The 27874-nt window shown below is 35.6% G+C and overlaps 1 pseudogene; it reads right to left on the bottom strand.

Moving 5' to 3' along the window:
- Positions 1–27614, bottom strand: part of LOC128591478 (armadillo repeat-containing protein 10-like) — a 39184-nt pseudogene extending 11570 nt beyond the window's left edge.
- Positions 27615–27874: the final 260 nt, after the last annotated feature.

The raw sequence follows: 27874 nt of genomic DNA, 5'->3' as shown, positions 1-27874 counted from the left end.
CAGGGGTTCCATTTTCACACTGCCTGGATTGACCTTACCTTAAGGTTCAGAGGTCACTTTGGAACTAGAGTCATACTGCACATACAGACATCTCATGAGCCTCTCTGAAAACACACTGAGTGGGTTGTGAACCACTGTATACATTTAAGCTAATGACATGATAATTAGCCTTAGGGCTATTTTAAGTAACCTTTCAGACTCCGTGGGATCAGTGGTCTAAAGAGTCCTCCACATCTTTTTGTAGTTGGCATACTAATTTCTGATTGGTAGATTGGTAGAATGTTCGCCTCCTCCCCGGGTGTTGGATGGCCCTAAGACAGGGACCTGGGGGAACAGCCCTTGTCATTCTTCCCCAAGAGAGCTAAATTTCTAGCTATGTACTTAACTAGAATACTTACCAGGAATAAGAGTTTATAAATATACAAATTATATCACTCATTTGGATATTAGATATTTTTAAAGGAATTCTCCAAGTGTACAATATAAGAAAATTCTCACAAAGACAGTATAATGGCGTGTGTTACCAAGATCACAAATAAGATGCTACATAGACTTTACTGTGGAAAACCAAGTAGTAGAAGTGAGTCTGATTATGAGTAGGTACAGTAGAAAGAAATATATTGTACTATTGATTCTATTCTTTTTAACATGGCCAACAGTCTCAAAAGCACTTTCACCATTTTTAGTTTTCAGGTTTCGAAAATGAGTTTATTTTTGCACATATGTTCATTTCTTGTATCTGTTTCACTAGCAGAAGTTATAACTTGGAGCCCACTGCTGCGATAACCTCCATCAGAGAGCAAATTATAGGTCACTTTACATTCTCAATCATGACTACATTTCAAATGGAAGGCCTCATAAAGAAACTTTCTTGTGAAGCCTAACAAATTTTTTGATGAATTTTCATCAGTCTCATATATAAAATGACATGTATAGAACAATTTAAATTCTTTGTTAGTTATTCTATCTTCTCCCATATTTTTTCCAAGATGTGAAACACAGATATCCATGCCCATTATCAAGTATCAAAGTCTTACAATGGGGCGCCTGTTGAAATGTACAGATTGAACTTCTAGTGTTTAATGTACATGGCTCTAATTGTTTTAAGTCTTTAGGACAAACACAACCCACAGCCCATTTTTCACATTGGCACAATCAATAGCTACATGATTATAATAGTCAATTATGTCTCCATGAAAAATTGGAACCTATCTTTCTTTATCTATCCATGCTTTTCCTGTAGAGAACTTGCATCTTAAAGTTAATTGAATGACATTGGGCATGTCTATTGCAACCTTTATTGGCAAAGGCTAGATTTCTGTTTGTCCTCTAATTAGAAGTTTATCTTTTCTACAATACTTTCTGTCTTTTCTGGTGCAATCATAATCTTAGTACCTAGTTGTTCCTTAAAGATGCATGAGAACCATTACTAGGAGCACAAGAAGAAAAAGTAGTGTAATGAACGCCATGTTTGTTTTCTAATCAAAGAGTATTCTCAAAGTAATTGAAATACTGGTTGCTGTAGATAAGAAATAGGTAATAGTAAAATATAAGAATAGTAGTAAATTTTATAAAATACTTGCTTTTAATTGGGTTTAGTGTCAGTTCCAGGTACTCTGAGAACTCAAGTTTGAAACGCTTTATGAAAGCCACAGTCCCGTACTCCTCAGCTGCTGTCAAACATACATTAAAAGGGAGAGATAGCATTCTTGCTTTCCGGACTACTGTATCTTTTACAAGACCAATAATAAAGCTCTAGGGCATTTTTATACACTAGATTGTTGAATCTTAGCCAATGAGGATTTTTTGTTGTTTGGTTTGGTTGAGTTTGATTCATCCATTCTATTTGTTTAAGGAAATTAAGTTAAGAGAATGTGATAACTATTGTGAACACACAAATATTTACAGAATTTTTATGACAGTAAAAATAAAAATTCATCCTTCTGTTTGATTCATTATGCATTGATATTTCAAATATAGAAATTCTGTGTTTTGGAAGAGGGTTTACCACTGTCTTGCAACTAGTTTTTGAAAAAGGAAAGCTATCAGGGCATGCAAACATCATATTCACTACAATTAAATCAAATCTCTTACCTTGCACAGGCATTAATTCTGTGAAGTCTGACTATGCCAGATTTCTCATAAAGTTGGTGGAAAAAGTTTCTGCAAATTCCGTGAGAATCACTTGTAATAAGTTCTGCTAATAGATAGCAAATCTGTTTATATGTTTTGAATAATTTTATTTTTGATCCATATTATAAGAGTCTACTCAGGTTATTTGATTTGTGACACAAAAGTTTTAATGAAGAAAATAAAGACTGTAATATAGAAATTATTGTGTAATAATTCCCGTAAAGTGGCTGGCTTTCTTTTATTCACTTTTCTAAATCCCTTTGTTGATTTCAATTTGTGAAGATTTTCTTTTTTTGAAAATTTATTTTTGCATTTAAAATGAATTTTTCAGGGTGGAGTCAGCCATGTTTTTACATTGCCATGTTTTGCAGTCTTGTCAAAAAACATTGTCTTGAGAAATGTCATTCTGCCTTATGTGGGTTCTACAATGGATTATTGATATTGAAGAGACAGTTATGAAGCCTCTCAAAAATAGGCTGTAAATTCTCCATGAGAAACTTTAGTTCTATCAAAACCAGGAATCCCCTATTTTCCTCCATTTTTCCCTGTTGTTTATATGAACGATACCAAACACTTACTATAAGACAAAATATAAACTACCAAACTTTCAAAAGAAATCACCATATCATGGAAAAACTTAAATTGGTCTTTGGCCCATCACCAAATATTATTATATCATATTTATAACAGGAATATCAGACAAATTCCATCTATTTGAGAACTAGTGTCTTCTATAACCACTGTATAGCTATGGTCATCTAGTAATATTTGAGTAGGATCTGCCAAATTAGGAGAGTGCATCTCCTACATACTATTAGGTTTGGATAGTAATGCCCATTTCTACGTAGTTTGACAGCAGTGCTGACAAATACTGGGTCTTCTGAACTTTTAAGGAAGCTGTCAAGAGATCTAAGGTAAGGTTTGAAATATTTCAACAAGTGTGGCTGCTGTTTGCCATCTAGCGCCAGCACATTTGTAAATAAGAAATATGCTACTAGTTTCTAGTTTACTCACAACTTCTGAGTTAAAATTATGATAGCAGCACTTTTATTTTCAATACAAATATTGCTTAAGTTTTTTTTTTCTTTTTTTTTTTCAAATTTTAGAATCCTCTAACATGAGGGATAGACTATAGCCAACTTCAGTTGCTCAAAGTCTTTCAAAAGGTAGGAATCAATTGCTGTCTTACTGGTTTTCCCCCTTTACAAAAGGTGGGGCAGTCTTTTGGCAAAGCAATATAGAAGTTCCTCAAAACAGTCAAAATAGAACTACTACATAATCCAGCAATTCAACTTCTGTATGTATGTATACAAAAGCAATGGAACAATGCAATGAAATAAGTATCTTAGTAATATCTATAGTCCCAAGTTCATTGTATTAGTGACATGTAATCAAACTGGCTGTCAGATAATGGGATAAAAAAAGTGATACACATACACACAATGAAATAGACTTCAACGTTAAAAAGAAGGAAATCTTGTTATTTTTTTAAAAATTTGAATTGATCAGGAGGACATTATGCCGAGGGAATAAACCAGGCACAAAATGACAAAATACTGAATAATCTCACTCACATTGTGGAATCTAAATACTTGACCTTATAGGTGTGAAAGGAAATTTACCCTTTCCCTGAAAGTAGGATGAAAATTCAAGTCACAATTTTAGCAGATTAATAAAAGGAAGGATTTATTTACCCTACAAATGGGGAGAAATCACAGAGTGATAACCCATTTTTTCAATGGAGTGCTAATATTTCCTTTTGGGAGGGGGAGTATTAAAGATAGAGAGTGATAAACCATTGCTGGAGGCATTTCTATTCTAGAGAGGGCAAATGATGAGAGGAAGTAGATTGACTTCTAAATTAACCTGAGAGATGGGTATTTATGACCTAATGATTTGGGCCAGATCTGTTTATATTCTTGACCTTCATTCCTGCAATATATTGAGATAAAAGGAAGTAGGAAGTATAATCAATTGTCCCCTTTGATTTACCCATTAGGTAAGTACAGTTTATTGCCCTGAATGGCCTTTAATTCAAAATATTCTTTATACCAGTGAGTCATATTTTGAAGTGTGAAATTTCCTGAGTTTCTCAACCTCATAGAAGCAAAGAATGGCATGGCGGTTACCAGGGTCTCCAGGTTGGGAAGAAGAGGGAGTTGTTGGTCAGAGGATACAAAGTTTCAGTGTTGGAAGATGAGTAAGTCCTAGAGATCTAATATTCAGCATGGTGATGAAAGTTAATAATACTTAATAATAAGTTAATTATACACAAAATTTATATAATTAATGAGTAATGAGGTGATCGATAACAGTTAGCTCGATTGTGGTAGTCATTTCATAATGCATGAATATCAAAACAGTCACTGTACACTTTAATATATATAATTTGTTTATCAAATATACCTCAATAAAGCAAAAAAATCCAGTTTCATTAATCTGTTTAAAAAGGCAAACAAGAAAACAACAGAAAGTTTCAACTATCAACTGTCTACAATATCATACTTGTCCAAAAAAATTGTCTAACCTTTTTTTTTTAGATAACCTGATTTATAGTGTAGTACCCAGCCAAAGGACTCCTAAAAACCCCCAACTGTCTCAGCCTGAGTCCCCACACATCTCAACCCCCCCCCTTGGGTTAATTCCTCAAACAGGTTTCAGAATAGAACAAGGAAGTTCCCTGCATTCCCAAGAACTCCTAGCAATAGGTAAAATAATGGGAAAGCTTACCCCCATAGAACAGGGAAGTTCTCCAAGTTCCCCCTACTCCCTAGCTATGGCAAAACAATGGTAAAAGAAATTACCTACAAAAAGCAAAGTTCCCAAGGTACTGCATCCCCCTAGTTGCCCCCATGCCAACTCTCCATGCCAACCATCACGTAGTACACCACACGATTGCCACGATGTAACCAACTCTTTGTAACCCTGCCACGTTATAGCCCCCCTGACTGTAACCCCACCCCTGAGCTAACTGGCCATGTTCTGCTTCTGTTTTTGCTTGGCTTGTCACATAGCACAAAAAGGGTATAAAAGATAGCCTGCTTTTCTCTTCAGGGCCATTTTTCCTTTGGGGTAGCAGCCCACCTGTGCAGGTGTAATAAATCACCATCTGATTTATACCTAAAGTGGGGTCCAAGTCTTTATCTAGGTGGCAAATAATTACAACAATAGAATTAGCAGATGGGCGGCGCCTGTGGCTCAGTCGGTAAGGCGCCAGCCCCATATACCGAGGGTGGCGGGTTCAAACCCAGACCCGGCCAAACTGCAACCAAAAAATAGCCGGGCATTGTGGTGGGCGCCTGTAGTCCCAGCTACTCGGGAGGCTGAGGCAAGAGAATTGCTTAAGCCCAGGCGTTGGAGGTTGCTGTGAGCTGTGTGAGGCCACGGCACTCTACGCAGGGCCATAAAGTGAGACTCTGTCTCTACAAAAAAAAAAAAAAATGTCTAGATTGTAACATAGAACTTTATGTGGCTGACAACAAGGGCCCTAAATATTTCACTCTACTTTTGCAATGTTACAATTTGTCTAGTGAGGACTTATTGCACTGTGAAGCAATAAATTGCACTGACATATCAGTTTAATTTGCTCTTTAGTTTCTTAGGCCACCTGTAAAGAATTTACATATTGAACAATTATGGATCCTTTTTGAGGGACAAATTTAAGATTTTTGTAAATAACTGAACAAAATAAAAGAGTCCTGAAATTCTTGATGTATTCTTTACCAGAAATATTGGATTCTTTTATAAATAAATACCAACAAAATTTTAGAGTCATCCATGGGCGGAATAAGGGGAAAAAGAAAACAAAACATTGACTAACTACAAAGAAAATCTTTGCAGATGACGATATCAAAATTAGAATAGTTGCGGGGCTGGGAATGAAACAACACAGCACTTAGTAAAATGACACATTTATTTATTTATTATTACCATGTAAAAATTTATATAGTCATTGAGTGGTGACCGTCTAGATCAAACTTATGTACTTTCTTACTGGAAGTAACAGAGTATTACAGGTGAGTGGCCTTTTTACTTATCCTTTGTTTTCTAATTCTCTTATAATTGCTTTACTTTTTTCCAGTTGAGCTCCTGAGGAAGTATATTATTTTATACATAGTGGTACAGGTTGTCCCCCATTCAGGGATGGACAAGGACCCTCCCATTTTCTAGGCCTAAGCCGGCAGACTTTCTTCTTCAAACTGCACTCTCTGAAAACAAGTAAGAAAGGAGAGGACAGTCGGGCAGTTTTTTTTTTTTTTTTTAGACAGAGCCTCAAGCTATTGCCCTGGGTAGTGTGTTATGGCATCACAGCTCACAGCAACCTCCAACTCCTAAGCTCAAGCAAGTCTCCTGTCTCCACCTCCCATGTAGCTGTGGCTACAGGCACCCGCCACAATACCTGGCTGTTTTTTGGTTGCAGCCATCATTGTTGTTTGGGGGCCCAGGCTGGATTCGAACCCGCCAGCTCAGGTATATGTGGCTGGCACCTTAGCCGCTTGAGCCACAGGCGTCAAGCCAGTTGGGCAGTTTTTACATGGAAGTGAGGCCCCTTTCTGACCACCCAGTGGACTCCTCAGGGGGTTTTCCTAAGAATGGGAAGAACTTCATTCATTTGTTAATACTGTCATTCAGTCACTAATCAACATTGAAGTCTGTCAAGTCCTGGCCAAATGTACTTCCCCTAACAGTATAAAGCTCTTAGATAAGACTCACAGGAGGTTTTCCCACTTGGGTCTCCAACCCCACCCCCAGAGACTCTGGTCCTTTCCTTCCTTCCCGTCTATTTCCCATCTAATAAATCCTATCTTATCACTGATCTCTATTATCTATGGTTTCATTCTTAAATCTCCGAGACCAAGGACCTACTGCAGAAAGAAATTTATACAACAATAGGCTATTCCCCAGGGCCCAATATGATTCATCAATTTCCTTCCATTCATGAAATTTTTCCAACTGTGTGAGAAAGACATTTTCTACCCTTCCATTCCTTTCAGAAGAGGCAAAAACCAAATCAGATACATTTTTACTAAGGGAGCTCTATATACATTAAGTCTGGAGTGGAAAGTATGTTAGCCTTTAATTTTCACAGCAGGTATCTCTCAAATTGGTTTACAAAAGAATATGGAGAAAGAAAGAGCGCATGTCCCTCAGTGAGAGGAAACTATGCCTATGAAAACCACAGAGGAAAAATAACAAAGAAAGAAAAAAGGAAAAGAGAAAAGCTGAGTCAAAATACCAAAAGCCAAACTGATGTATTATCAGATTGAAAGCAAGAAATATTTGAGCAACAGACAGTGCTAGGATCTACCAGAAAATAGTTTAGAGTAGGTCAGGATAAAAGAACATAACTGAAACATGTTTTCCCAGTGCCCACCTCTGAGAGTCCCCAAATCCATAATTTTTAATCCATCTGCCAAATTCTTTCATAGCTAAGAGTTTTGTCTTTCTGAGCCTTCCTGAATTATTATTATTATTTTTTCTTTTTCAGGGTCTCTTTCTACAATCCTTACTCCAGTATCCTTTTCAACAATTGCATATGGTTTTCCTTCCTTCCTTTACCTCATTTAATACAGGATTCTTCTGCTCAGGGATGGGCAGGGATCCCCCACCCCCATTTGCTAGGCTTGGGGGAGCTTAGAAATCAGTTTCATCATAGACTCCATCTCTAGGCACAAGCAGGTTCTCTGCAGGCTATATCCTCTCGACAAATATGCTCATAAAAAGTAGCCTGACAGGTATCTCATCTGGGCTGCCTCTCCCTGGGCTGCCTCTCCCAAAGCAGGGGGACATACTTCATGCAGGACCATATTCATATTACTAAATAGGGGCAGTTTTGAAATTAATTTCTGCCCACAGGCCCCAACTGACTGTGACATGTTCCAGACATACAATCCATCTTCCTAAGATTCCTAGCCTTCAGGATAGAAAAAGTAGCATATACACCCCTATGACAGAAGGCTCTTGTGGGCTGCCCACTTGGTTCCTGTCCTCTGCACCAGAAGGTTCTGTGCCTCTCTTTCCCTTATCTATGTTTCTTTATCTATCAACAAATTCTGTCCTTTTGCTTACTGGCATGGCCCATGGGTTCATTCTTCAAATATGACCAAAGACCTGGAAAATAAAGAAATTCCGGCTATACATTTCTTCAGATGTTCAGAGAAAGTGTTTTATTAAATAGACAGTTCTAACTCAACAGCTAACAAAATGGACATGTTTCTTTCTTCTTTGTGTTCTTACCTTTCTGCAGATTCTTTCTAAATTGAGTAGATACTGCTAAGATTTGATAATAGTCTTTGAAATTCTACTACCTTTTCCTAATTTGAAGTTGAATAGTCAAAGAGAGCAGAGGATAAAAAATAAAAATTGTCCAGGAGCAGTCCTAGAAATCTGGGAGGCCAAGGTGGGTGGATCATCTGAGCTCAGGAGTTCAAGACCAGCCTGAGTCAAGAGTGAGAACTCCATCTCTACTAAAAGTAGAAAAAACAGCTGGGCATTATGTCTGCCACCTATTGCCTCAGCTAATTGGGAGGCTGAGGCAAAAGAATCTCTTGAGCCCAGGAGTTTGAGATTGCTCTGAGCTGTGATGCCAGGGCACTCTACCTAGGGTGATGGAGTGAGATTCTGTCTCAAAACACATATATACATACATACATGTATACATACACATATACATATTTTAAGGAATAATATTCATTGTTAAGAAAGGCACATAGATTTTTGGAGAGGCCTGGTTAGTTTTTCTAAGGCATAAGCTCTTCTGGCAATCCAAATAAGAAGTGGCAACTTTCATTAAATTAAGGCAGGAAAAAATGTAGAATTTATGACCTTTTGATTTCTACCCTATGTTGTTATTTTTAAACTTCACATATTTTGTTTGCCTTTTCCCAAGTGACTAGTAAACTGTTGCCTTCAGGGACTGATCAGGGATGAGAAGAGGTTAAAGGGGCTGCAGGGATGTGGGAGAGAATTATGGCTTTCTGGACAAGAAAGCTGGAAAAGGTGGATGTGAACTAGTTAACAAAGTATGTGCTGTGCCTGTAACATAGGTCTTCTAATCTGTGACGCATGACCTGTGGACTAAGAATGACTCTCATAAAACAGAGATAATGACCCCCCCAAAAATAAAATAAGGATCCCCCTTATAGAACAATGCACACCGTAATTCACACAAATATCACAAGGCTAACAGGTACTGCCATACCCTCACTAGTAAAATAACAGTTAGTAGTTATCAATACAGAGTAAAGAAAATTGGATTTATGCGACAACTGAGCTAATCCACAACCAATGAAACCAGCACAGTCTGCCTGAAGGCCTCAGTGGAACCAGTGGGAATTCTTATAGATAAACGTGGGAAGAATTGGAATGAAAATACATCAGTGTGTTGCCCTTATGTGGTATCTCCTCTCACTCATAAGGGGGACTCTTTTCTGCTCTTCTGGAAAAGTTCATTTTAGCTATGCTTTACTTTTAAAGAAAATATACTCCCTTTCTTTACTTTGAGTAAACTTTGCTTCTATTCTAATCTATTGTCGTCTCAGCTGACCCATTTTCCACTAGTTTCTTGCTTTCTCTTTGACTCAGCTGAGTTTGTTAGATCTGCTGGGGGTCTTGAAGTAGGTCTATTGAACATCTCAGAGGTGGACTCTCTCCCCTAACAGGACAAGGTCCTTTGTTCAAGTTCTCAATTATCTTAATATCATCTCTATCATTTCTGTTTTCCTACATGGTGTATGGATGAGAAAGGGCTCTTGGAGGTGGAATTTGGCCTAACAAGTGAAGGGGGCTCAAACTAGGTCACAGAGCACACTAGCCTTTGTCCTTAAACCAGAGGGGGTGATTCATTATTGGCTAAACATGTTAAGGAATATATTCTGTCAGTACTTCTATGGAGAAAGGGTAGGATCATTATTGGGTGACAATTTGTCATGTCTATCACCAAATGTGAAATTATATTTTTCCTATTTTTAAAATGCCCCTTCCATCTGGTAGTTCTTATAGCTGTTCCTTTATTATCCATTTTTTAGCATATGTATGAAATGGTCAGAGAACTTTGCCATATTAAACCAATCTTCATATGCCATCTACGTCTTACCATTTGTCCTTTTTAAATTATTTTTAGAGTTTGAATTAGTCTGATGTTTTTCATTTGAGTATTTGATAATTTATTCATCTTGTTTATTTATTTGTTCTTTCTCAAAAGATTGTAAACTTCCAGGAACCGAGAACTTATCTGTCTTGTTCAGAGATGTATTTTCAGCTCTCCAAACAGTGCTTTGCTTAAAATAGGCACCAAATAAACATTAATGGATTGAATGCGTGTACATAAAGGCAATTGTGTCTTCGTATCTTTATAACTTAGAATAAAATTCCATGTAAACTAACACCTACGTATTTTGCTGATCTAATCACATCAAGTATTTGTGGAATACATTACAACAAAACAGCAAATAAATATATTCCATTATGCTATATGAGGAGAAATTCCATGTTTCTGCATACTCCCACGTGCAAAATGAGACTATAAATAGAAACATAATATAAATGAAAGAAACTATGAAAAATTATGTAATTACTGTAAAGAGAATTTTATTGTTAAAATATTAATTCATACACATCAGAAAAGGTACTCTGAAGATACTTAATGCATTTTTCCATCAAGATGAAAAATTATTCCATTTCAGCATAAAAATAACATAGGCTTAAATATAGTTATAGCTACTAGATCATTTTGCACAGCGTTAAACTGGCAAATGCTTTTAAGAATTTTTGATGCTGCAGTACTTTTAAACAACTGTGATGCAATTAATTTGTACTATGCACATAGGCGGCTAATAACTATAGAGGCACCATTCAGTTACCTAGCAAAAATTAAAAGGAAGAAGAAAGTAATTAGAATTGCAAGAAACTTTGAGTAAGAGAAAGTCATTCTGGTTTGCATGTGAATATATAAAGACTAAACTATAAATTCACCACAATTCCCTTGATTATTTTCCCACATGTATGGAATTATAAGACACATATATATCCATCTATTATAAGGTTTCAACTAACCAGGAAACATATCTCTAAATATATTTGACTTAACATTAGGGGTCTTCAGGATCTGAAAGCCCCCTCTCTGAACTGAATGAATCTTGTTTTTACCAAGGAGACCCCAGAAAAATCCTGAAACTGGGTTACTGGCCTTGAGAATGGGGGTTAGTCATGCTTCTCCCTCAAATTTTGGGGATTCCCTTTGCAACAATGAGATGCTAAATCATTAGCAGGCCTAACATTATACAAGACAAAACTTAAACCACCCCTCTAGGTCATCAATTTACTTAATAGATCACTTAAATTTATATAACCATCCAGTGGCTTATCATTGATTAACAAACATCCTTATCTTTTAAAATATCTCAAGCTTTAAACATTCGTAAGTCTCTAACCAATTAACCATTTAAAAATATCTCAAGCTTTAAACATTCATAATTCTTTAACCAATTATGAAAGATCCTTTAAAGCACTGACTGCCACACTAGGAAAAAAAGTTTTCCTTGGGGATGCAGTGTTTTATATGAAAACATAATAAAAACTTTGAAAGCAGTTTTATTTTTTACAGTTTTCTGTGTATGATTTATGTGCAACTCACATGATGGCAAAATCAATTTTTACACTGCGTGCCATATGAGTTGTATGTAACTCACAATGCATTTATTAAAATTGTTTCTGAAAATTGAGTCCTTTTTTCCTTCTGTAAGTATTTGGATGTGTCTGATTTGGACCTTACCTGGACCTTGATAAGGACCTCTGAATTATACCCCCTAAGTATGTGCAACAATGTCATATGACCACATTCTATGTAATTGATTTTGTTCAAGGAGCCACCAGAGAACTATTCAAGGGGAACTGCACAACCAGAAAGTAGGGTAATCAGAGAACACAGTCCAGCATGTGTGGCATGCTTGGGTGGGAAGCTGGAACAGGGTGACAGGAGGTAGGGAAGAGGAAAGAATGACAGCAAAAACAATGAACAGAGGTTTCACGGTGGACAGGCATGCTATGGACCTTCCTGCATATCCCCCAGTTCCGTATGCTTCATGAGGCCCTGGGCTCAAACCTAGCATGAGTTAAATGTGATTTACATGGGAGTTAATGTGTTAAACCCACCTAACATGGGTAAGCCCCACCCCCACCCTTGCTTTGAGATATCCCTTATTTTGGGCCCTTACCAATGTATGTTCTCCACGTATTGCCTTAAGATCTGACAAGTGGTTCCTGCTGTTACGAATGTACAAAATCAAGCTGTAACCAAAGCTACCACAGGCACATTTTTCTTAGGATCTCTTGAAGCCATGTTCTCCAGGTCAGTCATACACATTTGTCTCAGAACAAGTCTCTTTAAATTGTTTTACAGGATTTGGGTCTTTTTTCCTTTAAAAAATTAATGACTAACCTTGGAGCTTACTATACTATAAAAATTACCTCTTTTTTTAAAAATGATGTCTTTAAGTCTGCAGTTTTCTTTGTTTTAGTTGTACATTATTTTTCTTATATTTGTTTTATTTAGAGAAATATTTCTTCTATCTCCTTCAACTTTGGTGATTTCTTAGCAGTATTTATTGATTATTGCCATATTACCCACATTTCTATTATTGTGGCTTTTGTTTTTTAGGGTAATTACTACCTTCTGGTTCAAAACTATTGAATCTTCATATGAATATCTTTTGTCATAGTGCTTTATTTGTACTTTCCTTCACTGAGTTTGTATTTCTTTAAATGATCAGTGGTATATTCTCAAATATTTTAGAATAAACATGTGCAGGTTTTAAAGGGTTTGGTACTTTAAAAATGTGAATTCACTGGTCAGTACCTTTTCCTGTCACATAATTCAGAAAGCTGTGATGTATAATAGTAACTCTGACCGAATTAAGGCTTCTTTGTGCCATTTTAAAGTGGGTGGTTTCTTATAAATGACAAAACCTAGGGGAAAACATTTCAAATTGTGGAAAGCTGCTTCTCTGGTCCATTTTGTTACAGGGCACATTGGATCATTTGCCTGGCTCTATCTCTTTGGTCACTTCCTATAAACAAATTGGATTTCCTTGTGGAGCTTGGCCTGTGTGCAGCTGATAAGTAGTGCGGCGGGCTACACTCCTATTTGGTATTCCATGTAGAACTTTGACTTCATTCTTTTCATCCAATTTTCTGGCTGTTATAGTTCACAGTGATGTTTTCCTCTTCTGCCTCTCCTTTCCCATTCACCCAAATACAATTCCTTTTCCTTTTCAGCACTTGAATAATAAGTCACTTTGTCAAGCAATACTAATATGCTGTCTCTAGTCACACTCCTCCAGTGACCCCACACAAAGCTATTCTGCATTGCTTGCCTCCAAAAATACTAACAAATAAAATCTTTAGGAGCATGGGGTAGAATTTAATAATAAAATGCAATGAACAAAAGAAAGCTACATTAACATTAGACATTTTTTAATCTCTGCATTTAGTGCCTAAATTTGTATTTATTTAAGTTAGAAAAATCATAAGATATGTCTAGGGACTAGTTAATACTAATTAGAAGATCAGGAACCACCATGTGATTAGAGCACATGAAAACCCAAACACCAATTAAAAGTGTGTAGAAAAATGACAACTCTTACACATTGCTTCCTACATGTTATTCGCGGTTCTAAGCATACTACAGGTGACCAGGTCATATGATCTTCAGTTTACAGATGAAAAAACTGAATCCACAAAAGTGAAAAAACTTGCTTAAAATGATGCACTTAAAAAGGAAGGTCTAAGATTTGAACTATGACAAGCAAATACAGAAGTTGGAATTTAAAAACATGACACCATGCTAAGGATTTCAAGCATAAAAGCTTAAGCCTCTTTTTGTTCTTCCTTTTGATGAGTCACAGGAGTTGAAGTGCAAATCAGCAGCTTTTAGTAAAAGGTCTAAGAGATTTTCTTCCTGTTAATAAAATTACTGGAATGAAGAAAGTAGAATGTTTGGAATTAGCTATTCTGGGTATTATCAAACTTATTTATTTGAACTATTAGCATAGAAATGTAATTTTCATCAAGTAATTAAAGTAGTAATCTTTAACATTGCATTATTCAGCATAAGGCTGGCACTGAGGAGGGTATAAATGGTCACATGTAAACCCTTAATAAGTTTTAGAATCAACTGTATAGGTCAAATAAATTTGCATTAAAATGCATGATAAATAATTATATACTAAAATACAATTGAAACAATAAGAAGGCCAAAGAGCTAACTTCTCCTTTGCATATGGAAATCATGCAAATCAATCTTTTGCAAGAATTGGAAAATGACTGAACAACTTCTATGCAAAATGCCCACTTTTCAAGCAGAAGAGAGTTTGCTTGAAAACCTCAATAATAATTTGCATTTAAAACAATTAAAATACACACAATAATCTGTTAGAGAGGAATATGTATTTACCTTAAAATGTAAATATTTTGTTTGTTTTATGTGCTTGCTTTATTTTACATTATATAAAGACAAGGAGCATAGAATACCACAGAGATTATTTAAATAGCTTAATCAACCAAAACCAAAATATCTCAGTTTTAAATTAGGCAATTGTCTAATTACTGTAATGTCAATGAAATATTACTATGTCAACTCCACTTTTTCCTACAGGATAACATTAGAGTAAGCCTGATAAATTGTATCATTAAGGAAATTGACAGAGAAGATTATTTACTGATGCTTTTCTATGCTGCTTTCTCTGCATGGTACTGAGATGCCAAAGTTGAAACTTTAGTTAACCTGTGATAATATTTTAAAAAGGAAATTCAAAGTTACACACACACACACACACACACATCAATGAGAAAATTTTGTTTTTAAGTGATTTTTATTTTGTACTCATTGTAATTCTTGCTTTCCAGGCTTTGAGAAATGCATTGTCTCATCGATTATTGAAATAGACACTAGCAATGAGATCCAGTGTTTAGCGGCACGTTAGGGGAACGAAAGTCAACAACAATTTATTGTAGATTTCAAAATCACTATAGGAGTGGGACTGGATTATCCTAACACAAATAAATATTTGAGGTGATGAATATTTCAGTTATCTAGATTTGATCATTATGCATTGTATGCTTCGATCAAAATATCAACTGTATTCCCTAAATATATTCAACTATTATGTATCAATAAAAATTAAAATTATAATTAAAGGTAAATCTAGAAGAAAATTAGAAAAGTGGTCCTCAGTGTACAATTCAATCATTTTGTAGCCAAGAAAACAGATTAAGAAATGTAGAAGTGGGGTGGTGTTTGTGGCTCAAAGGAGTAGGGCGCTGGCCCCATATGCTAGAGGTGGTGGGTTCAAATCCAGCCCTGGCCAAAAACAGCAAAAAAAAAAAGAAATGTAGAAGTTTGATTATGAATTTATTTAGATCTTTAGCAGCAAAATTCAGACTGAACCAATTAGTGACTGGTTATTTTCAGAATTGCAAATAGCTAGATAATTTAAGGTTATCCATCCATCTCATATTTTAATGAATGGGTAAATGACCTGCCTTCCTTTCTACCAGACCCCTAAAGAACTGTGAGGTTGGAGGTGAGTTTAGGTACTGGGAGTTAGCTACCAAGAACAGAGGGCAGGACTTACGCAACTAACCATGGCAGAAAGCTAATGTATACTTAACTAATGTATACTTTAGTTTTGCTGATGGTTTTAAGATCATACTGGGCAGGAAGAAAGCTAGCTGAGAGGCAAGGTAAGATCCAAGGGAAGAGTTAAAGGGCTTAGAAAAATCATCTAGATTTTTAAAACTCTGCCTTTGCAAAAATGAGATCCCATACTACTATACACCTATTAGAATGGCCAAAATTCAGAACTGTGATAACAGTAAATGTTGACAAGGATGTGGGGCAAAATGAGCTTTCATTCATTGCTAGATGGGATGCAAAATGGCACAGCCAGTTCCAAAGAAAGTTTGGTGGTTTCTTACAAACTAAACACAAGGTAGGACAATTAAATTTGTGAACTCATCCCAGGAAAAGTGCAACATATGTACCTCACTGCTAAATATCACTATGGTCACCTTCAAAGTACTTCCCTTAGTAAGCTATGCACTGATGATGCCAGTTCCTAGTCCACTCCTCAGAGCAAATTTGGAACTCTCTGGAATGGCCTTAATAGCTGTCATTGTGGGGGGTCTGAGTGTTAAGTTTGCAAACTCACCCTAGAAAAAGTGTTAACTATCTGATTACTGGATATCATTAGGGGAAACTTCAAAGTACCCCCCTTGGGAAGTTATGCACAGATGCCAGCACCCAAACAACCTGTCCGAGAAATTTTAGAACTCTTCTTCTGGAATGGCCATCAGAGCTGTCATCGTACAGGATCTGACAATTAAGTTTATAAACTCATTCTAGAAAAAGTGCTACATATCGTATTGCTGAATATCACAAGGGTCACCCTTGAAGTACTCTCCTTGGCCATCTGGTGACTGTAGTCATCTTCAGTAATGAGGTATGTAGTACTTTTTCTAGGATGAGTTCACAATCTAAATTGTATGATGAGTTCACAAATTGAACAGTCTGACTTCATATAGTCTTTTATATTATCCACAAATTGTGCTCTTTGAAATAAAGTCAAAGGAGGTGAAAACTTATGCCCAGAAAAACTTACACATGACTGAAGATAGTAGCTTTATTCATAATTGTCAATACTTAGAAGCAATCAAAACATCCATTAGTAAGTGAATGTGTAAATAGGCTGCACTACATCCAGAAAATGGAATATTATTCAGCTCTAAAAAAAAATGACCTCCCCTGCCCCCATTTGGATGCCCTTTAAATCCTTCACTTGTCTGATTGCTTTGGCTCAAACTTCCAGCCCTGTGTTGAATAATGGTGGCAATAAAGGACGTCCTTGTCTGGTTAAATTTCTAAGTGAAAAGTCTTTCAAGTTTTACTCTGTTCAGAATGATATTAGCTGTAAGTTTGTTGTAGATGGCTTCAATAAGTTTAAGAAATGTGCCACATATGCCTATATTCTTAAGTGTTCCTGTTGGAAAAGGATGCTGAATTTTTAACAAATACTTTTCTGCATCCATTGAGAAGATCATGTGGTCCTTGTTTTTGCTTCTGTTGAAATGGTGAATTACATTTATGGATTTGCATATGTTAAACCAGCCTTGCATCCCAAGGATGAAGCCTACTTGATCCTGATGTATAAGTTTTCTAATGTGTAGCTATAATATATTGGTTAAGATTTTGTTGAATATTTTTGCCTCTGTATACATTAGTAAAATTGGTCTTTAGTTCTCCTTTTTAGTTTGGTCTTTTCCTTTTTTGGTATCAAGGTGATGTTTGTTTCATGGAATATTTTGGTGACTCCTCCTTCCTTTTCAATGTTTTGGAATAGTTTTTGTAGTAATAGTACAAGCTCTTCCTTGAAGGTTTGATAGAACTCTGGTGTGCAGTTGTCTAGACCAGGGCTTTTTTGTGGTTGTTGTTGGAAGATTCCTTACATTTTCTTAGATCTCAGTGCTTGATACTGCTCTGTTCAAGAGATATATTTCTTCTTGGGCAAGTCCAGGTAGATGGTGTGATTCTGGGTATTGTCCCATTTCCTCCACATTGTCAAATTTCTAGGCATAGAGTTTCTTATAGTAGTCAGAGATAATATCTTTTATCTCTATGATATCTGTTTTTATTTCCCCCTTTGATTTCTGATTGAGGTTATTAGAGATTTTGCTTTCTATTTCTAGTTAATCTGGTTAATGGTTTATCAATTTTATTCATTTTTCCAATGAACTATCTTTTCGTTTCATTAATTTTCTGAATGATTCCTTTGTTTTTAATATAATTTATTTCTGATTTAATTATGCCATTTCTTTTCTTCTGCTAGGTTTAGGATTAGATTATTCTTCCCTTTCCATTTACTTAAGATGACTCATTAAGTTGTTCATGTGGTGTCTTTCTGTTTCTCAGATGTAGCATCTAATGTGATGATTTTCCCCTCTTAGGACAGCTTTAGCAGTATCGCATGGGTTATGGTATCTTGTAGCTTCATTATTGCTATGTATGAGAAATTTAATAATTTCCCCCTTTATATGTTTCTTGACCTGTCATTTAGCATTATGTTGTTTAATTCCCTTGCCTTTGTAGGTATAAAAATTTTTGTTGGAGTTGAGTTTTACCTTTATTGTCTATGGACTGACATAATACAAGGTATAATTTTAATTCTTTTAATTTTGTTGAGGTTTGATTTGTATCCTAGGATATGATCTATATTGGAGAATGTTTCATCGTGTATCAAGAACAACATATATTCCTTAACTTTGGGATGGAGTGTTCTGTATGTCTATTAGGCCCATTCAAGTCCCTTGTAGCTTTGTTTAGTTTCCTTTTAGAGGATTTGTACGGTTCTTGCAGAGAGGTAAAGCCCCTAGATATTATGATGTTATGGGGTATCATATAGCTCAGACCAATCAAGGTCTGTTTCACAAATCTGGGAGCATTAAGTTGACCAATAAATACTTAGAATTAAAATGTCCTCTTGTTGTCTATTCCATTCACCAAAATGAACCGTCTATCTTCATCTTTCTTCATGTTAGTTGTTTTAATACATTTGTATCTGAAAATAAGATAGAAATTCCTCTTTCCTTCTGACTTTTACCTAAAATACTTTTTTCCATTCCTTTACCCTGAGTCTTGATTTGTACTTCAAGTTTAGGAGTGTTTCCTGGAGATGACATATGGATGGCTTGTGTGTTTTTATACAATCAGCCAACCTGTGCCTCTTCAGTGAGGAATTAATAAAGCCATTAACGTTTATTGAGAGAATCGTTAAGTGTGGTGGAGTTCTATTCATCTTTTGTGAAAATTCATTGTTTAGTTTCATCTTTTGCATTATTGTGGAAGTTAGGTTTTGTCCTTCAGTTTTGGAAGGTTTACTTTCCTGATGGTCTGTTGCGATGGTCAGTGTGGAGAATATGTCTAAGTATTTCCTGTAGAGCTGGTCTTGTGGTGAATTTCCTGAATGTTTGCATGTTAATAAAGATTTGATTTCTCCACCAATTCTAAATCTTAGTTTAGCAACACACATAATTCTGTGCTGATAATTATTTTGTTTAAGAAGGCTAAAAGTAGATGACCATTCTCTTCTGGGTTGGAAAGTTTGAGCTGATAAGTTTGCTGTCACCCTGATGCATCTGCCCCTGTAGGTGAGTTGTCACTACTCCTGGCTATTTGCAGAATTTTCTCTTTTGTCTTGACTTTGGGCAGGTCCATAAGAATGTGTCTTGGAGATTCTCTGTTTGAGTTGAGATAACCTGTGATTTGACATTCCTCTATAGGGAATGTTTTGGAATATTTAGTGAAACTTGGGAAATTTTCATTTATGCTCTCCTCCAGTAGGACTTCCATTCCTTTGGGACATTCTTCTTCCACTTTAGAAATCCCTTTAATTCATATGTTGAAGGCTTCCTGAAGTCTCATAATTCTCTGAGTGAATGTCCTGCTTTCCTTCTCTTCTTTTCTGCCTTTTTACCTACCTGTGTTAGCTTATGAGCTATATCCTCTAGCTCTGAGATTCTTGTCCATGTTCTAATCTGTTATTCATTCTTTCAGCTGCATCTTTAACTTCAGAGATTGACTCCTTCATTTCCTTAAGCTCTGCTGTTTTTTCTATATTCTTTATATATTTTTATCTTTACCTTTTATCCATTGTTTTGGTTCTGTTTTCATTTTCTCACCAATTTTCAATATTGCCTTTTCCATCAATATTTGAAATTCCCTTGTGTCATTTCCACTAATTCTTTATAGGTGGAATTATTTGCACTATGTGCCTCGTAGCCACCTTGGGGTAGGAGGTTTTGCTTGGGGTTGTTGTTTTGTTTTGGTTTTTCATATTACTGGAATTTCTTTGTTGGTTACTCCTCATATGTATTTTCTTCTTGTTTATTTTCTTCCCTTGCTTTTTTCTTCTCACTTCCTTCTTTTTAAATTACCTTGTCTCAGAGTTTAAGTGTTGAAGTGTTCTTTTGATATAAGTCTAAAAAGAAAAGATTGATAAAGAGCAAGAAGCTGGGAAAAAAGAAAGAAAAAGAAAAAAAGGGGGGAGAGGTTGTAAGCCTACCTATTCTAAGCAACTACCTTCAATGTTGGGTCTCCTCAGTTCCAGACCCCTTGCTGGCTCCTATACTCCAGCACTGCTTCACTATGTCCCTGGAGTGATATCCCTATGTGGTATCCCCCGAGCAGAGGTGTTTGGAGTTTTCTTTCCTCTGCCTCACTTGGCATTCATAAGTCTGTTTTTCAAAGTACAAAGTGAGTTACTACTAAGGAGATGTTTCTAGTAGGCCATCTTGCTCCCTGGGAGAAGTGATATACCTACAAGTTGTTATTAAGGAGGCAAACTAGTAATGTTATGTAATTTCTGCAGTTTTTTTTGTAGTCCAAGAAATGATCCAAAAACTAAGCTCCATTTATTAAAAAAAAAATAGAAAAAAATGAAAAGCTAATGTATGCATACTTTTTATAATAAAAAGCCCTTATCTTGACCTTTCAAAATGCCAACTGTAGCATACAGGAAACTAAACCTGACAATGAGGGTATCTTTATTCCCAAACCTCTGAGAGTATTCTACTTGTCACATCCAGAGGTGATTCTTGCCTTCAATACTTGAATGGCATTTGCAAGTCTGTTTTCCAAAGTTCAACACAAAACAAAATAAAACAAAATTAATGTGTACATAAAATTAATATTAAAATTAATATGGACTTAATATTAATGTGTTCACTTTCAAAGGACAATAAACTAATTAATTATCAATTCCTCAATATGCTCTGGTGACAAAAGAAAAGCATCCCTCTACTACAGAGTGCAGTCACATGTTATTGACTTTCAATATAAAGTTGGCAACAAGTAAATACTAATCAAAATATATATGTAAAAAAAAAATTGTCCACTTTCCTAAAGGAAAGGACACATTTTAGTGGCATGATGAGGTAAATAGCACAGAATAAAATGGGAATGAATTTATTTTGGCTGTGTGTCTTTCAAAATTCTGTAAAACAACTTTGAATCTTGTTTCCTTTTAAAATTTGGAACAATAATGCTTGCTTCAAAAGCTAGCAAAAATGCTTTATAGTTTAACTTATATATATATATATAGATATAATGGAATTAATTAAAAGCTATACAAATGACAGTTAAAATTAGGATAATAAAGTAAAATCCCAATTTTAATGTCTTGATTTAATCTACTCCTTTCCATACACTGCTGCATCAAGATATTGTGTATGAAGACTTTGAATATTATTTCCTAAAATATCTTTAGTGTTTGATGTTAATTTGTTTTATATCCAGGAAACAATTTTACCATTGGTTTTACTATGCAGTACAGTTTTAGTACGCATTGTAAAATACTGACTACCTATTTTACTTCTTATCAAAGTCTTTTATTTTCCAATAAAAGACTCACCCTTTTTACTTACAAAGCTTTGCTCTGACTTTTCTTTTTCTGTATATTTCTTTGTGGAAATTTCTGTGTTGAGAAATTTAGGGGTTAAGAATTGTGACTTCTTCTTTTCACTGAGAGTTTAAATTCCTTATAAATGCTTCAGCTTAAAAAGTATTTTGTGGAGGACTAAATTATAAACTTAATTCATATTTAGCAGTTTTATGTACATCTCCCTTCATTCTCTTCCTTAACACTGGATCAGTATATGAATTCTAATTTAACCATATATCATCACATAACTAAATGTATTACATAATGTAAAAATTAAAATTTAGTTTAGTATTTATTACCTAGAAAAGTCTGCATTAGTAAAATGTTTTATTCAAAAATTGAAGATATTAATAAAAATTAATTGAATGTCAATCTTTTCCTTATTTTTGTGTTATAATGAATCTGCTCTTACCAAACTAAAATATGTACTAGTTAGCCACTATAATTCTGTGTAAAATATTGTACCAAAATTTATTGGGTACAACAGCAAGCATTTTCTTAAGCATATTTGTTCTGCAATTTATTTGTGCTTGGTCTCAGCTAGAGACCAGTCAAGAATCCAGTCAAAGATACTACTTTTAAAGTAATTCAGGTAGGCCTATTTAGGCAATTTATTGATGTCAGATCTTCTCAGAGTGTACAAACTTTAGTGCACATGCTAACGCAGCTATAAACAGAAGTTGCTAATATAGAGATGCCCTGCCCATGACAAATCTCCAGAGAATAATCAACACACTATAAAACAACAGTTTAAATCTACTGTTCACATACAAGTAACTCAAATTCCATGGGTCAAAAACTTTTATAAAAGTCTTATATTTGAAAAAAAGTGAGAGTATGGGGGTGGAAGGTAAATAAATATTGCTGATATTACATCAATATCAATCTTTCACATTCTTTGTCTTGTTAAATAATTATCTTCTCTCAAGCTTGTAGGCCTGTATTATGCAGTCACAACCTTATCAAGACATGCTAAACATCTTACTCACTAATGGCATTTGATATGTTGATTTACATTTTCTGTACTAGAATTGGCTTCTTCTATTTTTATTTATTTATTTTTTTGAGAGATGAACAGTTTCACTTTTATTTATAGAAAAGTCAGAAATTCGGGCGGCGCCTGTGGCTCAGTGAGTAGGGCGCTGTCTCCATATGCCGAGGGTGGCGGGTTCAAACCCAGCCCCGGCCAAACTGCAACAAAAAAATAGCTGGGTGCTGTGGCGGGCGCCTGTAGTCCCAGCTGCTCGGGAGGCTGAGGCAAGAGAATGGCGTAAGCCCAAGAGTTAGAGGTTGCTGTGAGCCGTGTGAAGCCACGGCACTCTACCGAGGGTGGTACAGTGAGACTCTGTCTCTACAAAAAAAAAAAAAAAAAAGGAAAGTCAGAAATTCTAGAGAATAGCAAGCATATTTCCTCAAAGAGCTGTTCTGTTTTTGTTTCCCTTTATTTGTTTTATGCTTTCACAGTAAAAGTAAGCCTCAGTAATGTTATTAATCATCCTAGTATACATTAAATAGATTTCTCTTCATAGGTTACAAAGTTACAAAGTATCTATCTTAAAGTGGTTATATCTTCAAATAATTTTCATTTTAGATAAATTTATAATTAGTGATTACTTTACTAAGTGCATTACTAAGGGTACGTTGTGCAGTGGGTCCTTGTCTGGTACCACGGCCCTCAGAGCATTCAGTTCCTAACTTTATAACAGAAGGCCTTGTAGGCGAATAAGCAACTCCAAATGGCAGCACATGGATTCAGCCAGCCTCTCCAGGGCCTGCTTAGCAGTGCCCTGTATGTAATGGTTATCTGGATAACAGTGGCCGCCGTCATTCTGAGCTTTCCTTACCCTTGTCTGCTCCATTCATCTCTCCTTTGTAGGTAAGGCAAGGACCTTACCCTCTAATCTTCTCACCCTCTAATCTTCCTCAGTCCTGGGCTATTAACATGGACTTTGATCTGAAATGTTTATCCTTTCTGTTTTATTTATAGAAGGTGTCATCACATGTTGAAGTATTAAATGTTATATTTTTTTCCTCTTGACTACTTTTTTTTTTTTTCTAGAATTGGCTTCTTTTAAAGTGAAAACTGAAGTCTAGGAAAGACAATTTATATGTCCTTCACATAGCCAAGGAGAAAGAGTGTCAGAATAATTACAATATATATTCTAATTCAAAACATAGAGTAATAAAAGGGACACAAAATAACACTATTTTAATATCTATTTTAAAATTAGAGTGGGTAATTATTTTAGTTTTCTAATTCTGAAGGTGAGGAAAATTTCTTGACTATGTTGTGCTTGTGTTAAGTTACATCCTAAAGAATTTCTCTTTGCAACTTCTGACTTTCCTGGTTAAAATGGCCTTCCCTTTTTATTATCTTTGCCATATTTGAAGATAATACTGAAGAATATATGATTACTGACACCTGAGTAGTTCTTTCAAAATGTGTTTAGACAGTGGGCTCACAATTTGTTTTACATTAAGTTCATTCATAGTCTGTTTTGCCAATATATGTCTGTTAAAATAATTGTAGATTTTTTTGGTCTGTCCAGTCAACTCAACGTGCCAAAAGTCTACTCCACGTTCTCCACTCCTTATAAACACTCTAGTTTACAATTACGACAAGATTTTATTAGGTAGCAATATATTAAACTGTCATTGTTTAGGTTTTGTTTTCAGGAACATAGCAGCTTCATAATTTCCCCGTGTGCCTTTTTCCTGGGCATTAGCTAAAGAAGTAGGAGTCATTCACAGCACCTTCTTCTCATACTTGACCACTAAAGTACAAGTAACTAATTTATTTATTTATTTATAATTTTTGAAGACAGAATCTCACTCTGTTGCCCTTGGCTAGACTCCTGTGGTATCATATATCACAGCAACCTCAGTCTCTTGGGCCTAAGGGATCCTCTTGGCTCAGCCTCCCTGAGTAGCTAGGATTCTAGCTGCATTCAAGAAGGCAAAAGTATATTCCAGCTCAAGGAAGATAGGACAGGAGAAAATATTTGATTAATATCACTAAAACAGTAAGGGAACCAAAATACAGTATACTTGAATTTCCTACTCAAAAGACTTCCTGTGGCTCAGTTGGAAAGGTGCTGGCCCCATATACTGAGGGTGGCAGGTTCAAACGCGGCCCTGGCTGAACTGCAACCAAAAAATAGCCGGGTGTTGTGGTGGGTGCCTGTAGTCCCAGCTACTCGGAAGGCTGAGGCAAGAGCATCGCTTAAGCCCAGGAGTTGGAGGTTGCTGTGAGCTGTGTGAGGCCACGGCACTCTACCGAGGGCCATAAAGTGAAACTCTGTCTCTACAAAAAAAAAAAAAAAAAAAAGAATGTCTGAAAGACAGACATAGAATTTTACTTAGGAAACCACAAGAAGTAAAAGACCCTTTTTGAGTATGAATTCCACTATTTGGAGTAACACAAAGCAAATTTCATTATCTATGAAAAATCTAAGTATTTCAAGGTAGGAAATCATTTGTTTTTAAACCCATGTGTCTTCACAAAGAGGCACAAAATAACCTTCATTTTTATTTCTATTTTAATATTTTAAGAAATATTTTAATACTTTTGCTATTCAATTTATAACTTAAGCTTACAACCTTTAAATTGTGGTATATAAAATTGCCTACAATGTTCTAGAATTTATCAGCATATGACTCAATACAGCATGCCTACTAAAATATACCCTCTGTACTCTCATGAAGCAGTTTAACAACACGTTAATAATTATATTAACTTTAAAATTGGCTTTCATTTGGTAGATAGAGAAATGTAAAGATATATCTCCTTGTTTCAAAAAAATTTAATCATTTGAATAGTTTAAGATAGCCAATATGTATAATCACTTTCTTTAAAAAGTTAGGTCCCCAAGTTCATGTTCTCTCTCTCTCTCTCTTTTTCCTTGTGTCTCTTTGTGCCTTGTCCCTTCTCTCTATCCACACCTAACGACACAGACAAACTCATCTAATGGTTTCTATTACAAAAAGGATTTATGTTAATATAATGCAGTTGAATTATGAATACAAATTCTTGATCAACAACTCAATTAACATACCAAAATTTTCATTTTTTTCTCTTTTTAGTATTTTCTTAATTGAGACAGAATATGGTACATATTAATTTGGTAAAATGTGATGTTTTGATATATTTCTACATTGTATAATGATAAAATCAGGATAATTAGCATATCTATCACCTCATACATTTGTAATTTCTTTCTGGTGAGAAGATTCAAAGTTCTACCTTTTAGCTATTTTCATATATGTGATACATTATCATTAACTCTAGTTATTCTACTGTGCATATAGAACACCAGAAATTATGCCTCTTACCTAACTCTGTCCCTTCATCATCCTTTCCCATCCTTCCCTGCTCCTTACCATCCCAGCCACTGGTGACCACTATTCCATATTTTTCTCTTATGGGATCAACTTTTATAAAGTTCACACATGAGTGTGATCATGTGGTATTTGTCCCTCAATGCTTGTATTATTTCACTTATCATATGGTTCTCTAGGTTCATCCATGTTGTCACAAATGGATGAATTTTATTATTTTCTTTATTCCACTGTGCACATACACCACATTTTTTAGCCTTTCCTCTGTTAACAAACATGTAGACTCATCTCATATCTTCCTATTGTGAATATCACAGAGATGAACATGGGAATGGAGATTAAGTCTTTGAGGTACTGATTTTGTTTCCTTTGGTAGTATACCTTGTAGTGGAATTATTGGCTAATACGATGGTTCTATTTTTAAATTTTTATGGAAACTTCAAACTGTTTCCCACAATGGCTGTACAAATTTTCATTCCCACCAATGGATCAGAGTTCTCTTTTCTCCACTTGTTCTCCAGCAAAAAAAAAAAAAAAAAAAAAATGATAACAGCCATTCTCACTGGAATGACATGATATTTCAGTGTGGTTCTGATTTGCATTACTTGATGATCAACAAAGTTGAGCATTTTTCATATAACTGTTGGTTATTACTATTTGTATGTTTTCTTTTAATAAATGCCTTTTGAGGTGTTTTAACCTATTTTTTAAATCAGTATATTTGGGTTTATTGATTTTTGTTTTAAACAATACAATTTTTTTCACTTATACCTCTGGAGATCATAATTCTGAAATGTACCTCACTAAATCAGTATGTCAGCAGGGCCACATTCCTTCCAGAGCCTCAAAGGAAGTAATTTGTTTTCTTTCCTTTCCAGCTTCTCTCCACTACCTGCACTCCTTGGCTTTTTTCCCCTTCTTTCATCTTCAAAGGAATTGTTAATATTATGGCATCTTCAAATATTTCTGACTGTTATTTTCCTGCCCTCTTCTTTCACTTTTAATGATTTATTGGTCCCATGCAGAATATCCACATGTCATGAACAGAGACAAATGTAAGAACAGAAAATGTTTCAAAGAACCTTTCAGAGTTCTGCTGTGTTCTAGCTCCACCAGAGAGAAACTAAAGACCTTTGTTACTGGTAAATCACCAAAGCTACACACATTCAAGAAGCTGAAGCTCAAAGGCTTTCCCATCACTTGGAGATCAAGTGATGACTGTCAGGGATGACTGGTGTCCTGCTTGAGAGGTGGGTAAGGGGTACAGCACAATAAATGAAGAAGAAGAAACAGTCAATTTACTTACAATACACAACTGTCACGGCCAGTCGCAAACGTGACAAATGTGACAAACGTGATACTGAATATCTGCCTCCACTCATGACCTCGAATTAGTGTAATCTCTTGACCAAGGTATCGACAAACATTTAAAATGCACTAGTGAGCCCAACTTCTGCACTAGGTCCTTACTAACACCCAAACCTGTGCTTTGTCGGTGTAAGCAACTTCATCCACTGTATCAGTTAATGCTCTGCAGCTGTCTTCTGCATTAGTTCTGCTTGGAATAAAGTTCAGCCAGAAACGATACAAAAGGGCTTTGAGAGAGTTGAACTGGTCACAAACGTTATCTTTTGGCTGCACCAGATAGTCCATCTTCCATGGCATAATTTAAAGCAGTAGATTTTGAAGGTTAGTTGCAATGGTTGATTAAGTGGCAACCTGTAATGAATCTGACTCATGAACAATTTTCCAAATGTTATTAACCAAAGTAAAGACTAGCATAGGTGTAAAAATGAATGAAGGAGCTGATGAAGTAGAAGAAACAAGTGAGGATGAAACAGAAATTGCAGAGACTGCACAAGAGGGGGATGGCATGCATCTGATAAAGTATTTTCTGGAGAAAAATGCCTAGG

Source organism: Nycticebus coucang, chromosome 1 (genome assembly GCF_027406575.1).
Source record: "Nycticebus coucang isolate mNycCou1 chromosome 1, mNycCou1.pri, whole genome shotgun sequence".
NCBI classification, from domain to species: domain Eukaryota; kingdom Metazoa; phylum Chordata; class Mammalia; order Primates; family Lorisidae; genus Nycticebus; species Nycticebus coucang.
The sequence above is the reverse complement of the archived record's forward strand: the minus strand, read 5'-3'. Positions and strand labels throughout refer to the sequence as shown.